We start from the raw sequence: 6,206 nt of genomic DNA on the forward strand, positions 1-6,206 counted from the left end.
CATCTGCGGCTCTGCGGGTCGGTGCGGAGGGTTCGGAGACAGCCCTGGGTACAAACAGAGATGTTTGACAGCCAGGGAAGCATCGGGCTCGATTCTTTCACACAAACAATCCCCGCACGCCGAAGCCACAGAGCAGCGCTGATTTCGAGCCCGGAGCTGCTCCGGTGCCTCCAGGCAGAGCCGCCTCCCTCCCTGCCAGCTCTGCTTGTCCCCAAATCCATCAGGAGGGCATCCAAATTAACTATAATTTAGGTAAAACCTAAAGCCACGCACTTTTGCGGTCAGAATTTATAGATAAATTCGTTCTTGAGCGATGCGCATTCKTTGGGTGAAGCTGCCATCTGCTGGTGCCATCCCTTTTATTTTGAATTAAGAATAAAATCAGGGGAGACGCTCAAAAAAATCAGAGACAACCTCCTTTCCACTCAATCCGTGCGGTAAATCGTAATTTTGAAAAGGAAAGTGGAGCAAAGGGAAAAATGTGGAAATGTGTGAAAACAGCGAGTTTTCAGAGAGTTCTGCTCGGGTTTTTGTTGGGGACCCAGGTGGGTTTCTGACCCATCCTATAAAACGCACCCCATAAAGCAGAAAGTCTCTTTGCAGGCAGGAATTTTCTGTAAACTTTTTCTTTAACCCCAAAGAAAAAAAATAATTTWAAAAAGGAGATATAAAATGCAGCAGATGTTTAAGTGTTCCATCATCACGGCAGTAACATCAGCAGCAAAGAATGTCCCTGAGAAGGATGTTTAAACCAGACATTCCCCTTTCAAGCACTGACTGCTGTCTTTTCTGCATATTTTTGGATTTTCTCCCTCCTCCCTTGCAGTGCAGAGAGATAAGGGAATTTTCTTGCACTCCAGATGCACAAAGATTATAAAAATAAAAGGAAAAAAAATAAAGGTTTTTCTTTTGGGGGATTCAGCTGTGAAATATCCCCTCTCTCAGTGTCTGGAGCTCTCACAGAGAGTCTTTTTATTGTGGTTATTCGAGGTGCAGRAACCAGCCAGGACTGAACTTGAGCATTCTGGTGCAAGAGCCAATAAAGGCATTTAATTTTCCATTTAACTCTCCCCTTTGTTCACCTGTCAGCAGCTCTGCACACTCTGCAGTTATTTATTTTCYACACAATTTCACCTCTGAAGGTGCTTTGAGCCAGGGAAGGGCTAATGAGGGGAATTCACCCTGCCAGAGTTTGGCCTCAGGAATCCTCACCTGCGACGTGAGCTCATTCAGCTCCTGCTCCTTTCTCTGTAACCCCGTGTGACCCAAATCCCAAAAAAATGGGATTAAATTCAATGATCACACCCCTAGAGTGAGGCACAGAACCYCAAGGGTTGTGGCTGTCACAGTGAAATGTTCGTTTTCACTCTCAGGTGGATTTTTTGATTGGAATACAAAAATTCTGCAGAGAGAATTTGGGGATTTCCCCTCCCACAAAATGCTCAACAAGTTAAAAAACAATAAAACAAGACTGGGACAAACCTGGATTACATTTTTTCCCCACTCTAAAAACATCATTTTTAGCAGAAAAACACAAACTTTAAGATTTCCCTACTTCTGTCTTTCCATGCTATACAGCACTTCAAATTTACAGGGATATCAGAAAATGAGAAGAAATGACAATTCCATGATCAAAAGGGGAAATAATTTCTTTAGGTATTAAAAATCTGTGGTTTTTTCCCTTGTAACTCCATGTCCTGAAAAGAATCAACATCCAATTAAATTCCCAAATATCCACTGAATTTCAGATCYTTATTAATCCTCTTTGGGTGGGACCTGTCCACTTTCCCACCAGCACTGGCTGTAACTGAAATTGTCACTGAAAAATCACAATTTACATTTGGGGAGACTTAAACTCAAATTTTAAGTGATTATTTTTTGGTATCTTTTTCTTCTCAGCTCAGACAAGGCAGGTGGCTTCTAAAAAATGGATTTTAAGTTGTTTTTCTTTTTACAGAAAGGCAGATTTTTCCTATGGGGACAGAGCTCCCCGTGGTTTGGATTTCACATTAAACAATTTTAAAATCAGTTATTCCCTCATAATTGCAGCAGTGAGTTCAAGTGCATCACAAATCAGGCCATGTGAGTAAATTCAGGAAGAATTTGGGGTTTTTAGGAAGAAGTGTCAGCTTTGGGAAGCTCTTGGCTGCAGAACATTGATTTTTCATGCCTGTCATCTTGGGCWAAACCAGCATTTTGGATGGATGTGAATGGAACAGCATTTCCTCACATCTTGCCACGGAAAAAAAGGGAAAATTCCCTAAATCCTGACAGGCASCAAAAGGAAYTTTGTGAGTTTTCAGCAATAATTCATTTTTCTGCAGCCAACAGCCCAAACCAACCTCTGCAAGGGTCAGATATCTGCACTCTGCTCAAGGCCCTCCAGAATTTGCATGGAGTTTTCTGTTCTGATAACATCACAGAGGGGAAAAAAAAWAAAAAAATAAAAAACCAAACCAAAACAAACCAGATTGTGCTGCTTCAACCGTGAGTGAGAGAAATGTGGACTTTCCCAGCTACACCTCTCGATATCGTGAAAATATTGTGAAAATATTGTGACTCATTTATTCTGCCCTCTCCTCTGGCTCTGTGACTGATAAATGAAACATCAGGAGTAAATGCACGAAAGAAATGGGGTTATGAGTGTTTTCATATCAGGGAAAATGTTGTTTTCAGTTTCCCTTCCAAGCTTTGTCAACTCTTTCGTGTTTTCGGGGCGGCAAATGGAACTTTTGGGCCTTTTCAGGGAGGCAGAGAGAGGCAAAGCACAGCAATAAAWCCCATCTTGCCATTAAACCACTCAATATTCAGGAAATGAATGAGSTTTTTGATTTTCTGGATGGGAAAAAAACCCCAAAAACAACTCAAATGAACAAAATAAAGCAAATCAACCCCAAATTCACAGAGCTTCCAGGTCAGGGCTCAGGGATGAAGGGAGCTCTGTGCTGTTCTCATTCCTGGTGAAATTTTTTTATTTATTTAAATATGAGCATCTTTTCAAGTGTTTATCACAGGGTTTAACACCTCTCAGAAAAAAATAAAATCAGGAATTATGAGGCAAGAATTCTGCTTTTTGTGAAAAACCAATTGTTTACAAGACATTAGAAAATGGCACCACTGAAATTATTTACCCATCTAACAGCAATATACTCATATAACAATAGATAAAATCACACTCATTTTTAAAATCACTTTGCCCCTCTGACACAGATTATTTTTTTTTCCACAGAGACCTCAATCACAGTCATTTTTTTTTGTGCTTTTTAACCCTGCTGACAACAAATTCCATTTTTCATAACTTCGATCAGTCAGTGCTTTCCCCCGCACGTTTTTCACAGCGCCCGAAAGGCTGAGAGACGAAGGCACCAAATCTCATTTTTACATTTCCATCATTAAAAWCGAGCTGGGATGAAAGGCTGCCCTGCTCCCGGGTGTGAAATGAGCACTTCAGGGATGAGTGGCTGTGGTTTCAGTCATTTGACTGCASTCACACCGAGATTGGAGCTGATGCCACCACAGCCACCCCCAAACGGTGGCACAAAGCTCCTTCCTCCTCGCCAGGCAAGCTGGAAATCAGAATTATCACCAAAAAAAAAAATCCTTAAAATCCTTCAAATCTCATCCTCTGCAGCCAACAGAGGTTTTGGCACAAAGCTCCTTCCTCCCCTCCAGGCAAGCTGGAAATTAGAATTATCACCAAAAAAAATCCTTAAAATCCCTAAAATCCCATCCTCTGCAGCCAACAGAGATTTTGGCTCAAAGCTCCTTTCTCCTCGCCAGGCAAGCTGGAAATCAGAATTATCACCAAAAAAAAAATCCTTCAAATCCTTCAAATCTCATCCTTTGCAGCCAACAGAGGTTTTGGCACAAAGCTCCTTCCTCCTCGCCAGGCAAGCTGGAAATCAGAATTATCACCAAAAAAATCCTTAAAATCCTTCAATTCCCATCCTCTGCAGCCAACACAGGTTTCTGGTTTAAGTCCTGCCTTTAGTGCTTGGGGAGAAAGCTTAAAAGAAGAATTTCTGAAGATTTGGACCCCAGAAATCTGTTCAGGGGGAAGTTAATTGATTTATTAAACTCAGTTAATTAATTCATTAACCTCTACCTCCTCCTACCTGGAATTCCGTTCCAGCACCAGCTCCCAAGCCAAGGGAGGAATTTCTAGAATTTTCTGAGGGGGAACACTATGTTAAATCTCCAATAATACACTGAATTTGATCTCCAATAATACAATTAATTAAATCCCCAATAATGCACTGAATTAAATCACTAATAATGCACTGAATTTCATCTCCAATAATACAATTAATTAGATCCCCAATAATACAATTAATTAAATCTCCAATAACACACTGAATTAGATCCCCAATAATACACTGAATTCGATCTCCAGTAATACAATTAATTAAATCCCCAATAATAACGGAATTAAATCCCCAATAATAGCTGATTTAAACCTCCAATAATACACTGGTCTCTCCAGTAATAACAACACTGGGCCCAGTCCCACAAAAACAATCCACTTTTAGATCTTTTGCACAAATATTCGTTATCTTGGCAGGAGAGAATCCTGCTGATAATTAGCACAGGCTAACGAGGCCCAGCAAAGCAGGACACGACGTGTTTTATGGGTAATTCTGCATTTTTCTGCCTGGGCCCAGTTTTATGGGGACAATTCCATGGTTTGTGACCTTTGGGATGTGGCACCAGGCAGGAGCAGCCTCACACCCCTGACTCACCCTAAAATCMACCCCTCACCCTGCAGGAAAAGTCAGATTTGCTCAATCCCTCAGCAGCAAATTAACAATTTTCTGAGAGAAAGTGGTGAAAAACCAAAATATCTTTGCGTTATTTCATTGCCAGGTTTGAGGTGCCAAGATTTTCCTTTTATTTTATTTTTTTTTTTCCCAACCCCCTTCCAACTGTTCGGGTTTATTTTCAAATTTTTGACATTTAACATTTCTCCTCAAGAAGCAGCACCTGCGATCAAGTGGGTGAGAGTATTTTTCTAATTAATTTTTTTTTAAAAAAGGCCAATCCAGGGACTTCCAGCTGCAGGGAAGGACTTGCAAACACAAACCTGAGTGTGCTTGAGGTTTGAGAATAAACCACTAGCTTCCCATGCCCAAAAACATCTCCTCAAATTTTGGATTCCACGATCTTGGAGGATTTTCCCGACCTGAATGGTGCTGGGATTGAACAGAGGGAATAATCCAGACTGGAATCCCCTACCATTAAGGACTCAGGTTGTGTTTTTTGCAGGACAGAAAGAAATTTTCCACTTAAAATGAGGAATAAACCCCATTTCCCTGCCACTCTTTAAAACCTGGTTCCTGAGAATAAACCGTGCCAACCCTGCACCAGAAAACCACAGAAAAACTGCTCTTAAATCTGAAAATGGGGTAAATTTGGATCCTGACATAAAGGGATCTTGGAAATCTTTCCTGGCCTTGATGATGCTGGGATTGAACTGAAGGAATGAGCCAGACTGAAATCCTCTCTGCCCATCAAGGACTCAGGTTGTGTTTTTTGCAGGACAGAAAGAAATTTTCCACCCAGAATGAGGAATAAACCCCTTTTCCCTGCCACTCTTTAAAATCTGGTTACTGAGAAGGAACCCTCCCATCCCTGTGCTAGAAAACCTCAGAAAAACTGCTCTTAAATCTGAAAATTGGGGTAAATTTGGATCATGACCAACGGGGATCTTGGAAATCTTTCCTGACCTTGATGATGCTGGGATTGAACAGAAGGAATGAGCCAGACTGGAATTCTCTGCCCATCAAGGACTCAGGTTGTGTTTTTTGCAGGACAGAAAGAAATTTTCCACTCAGAATGAGGAATAAACCCCATTTCTCTGCCACTCTTTAAAATCTGGTTCCTGAGAATAAACCCTCCCATCCCTGTGCTAGAAAAACACAGAAGAAGTGCTCTTAAATCTGAAAATTGGGGTAAATTTGGATCATGACCAACGGGGATCTTGGAAATCTTTCCTGACCTTGATGATGCTGGGATTGAACTGAGAGGGAATAATCCAGACTGGAATTCTCTGCCCATCAAGGGCTCAGGTTGTGATTTTTGAAGGGCAAAAATAAATTTTCCATCCTCCAGCTTCACTCAGATCAAGGAATAAACCTCATTTCCCTGCCAYTCTTTAAAATCCAATCCCCAAGAAGGGAACTTCCCATTCCTGCGCCAGAAAACCACAA

The sequence above is a fragment of the Malurus melanocephalus genome, unplaced genomic scaffold (assembly GCF_030028575.1).
Source record: "Malurus melanocephalus ecotype Western Australia unplaced genomic scaffold, MMel_1.1 scaffold_749, whole genome shotgun sequence".
NCBI lineage: Eukaryota > Metazoa > Chordata > Aves > Passeriformes > Maluridae > Malurus > Malurus melanocephalus.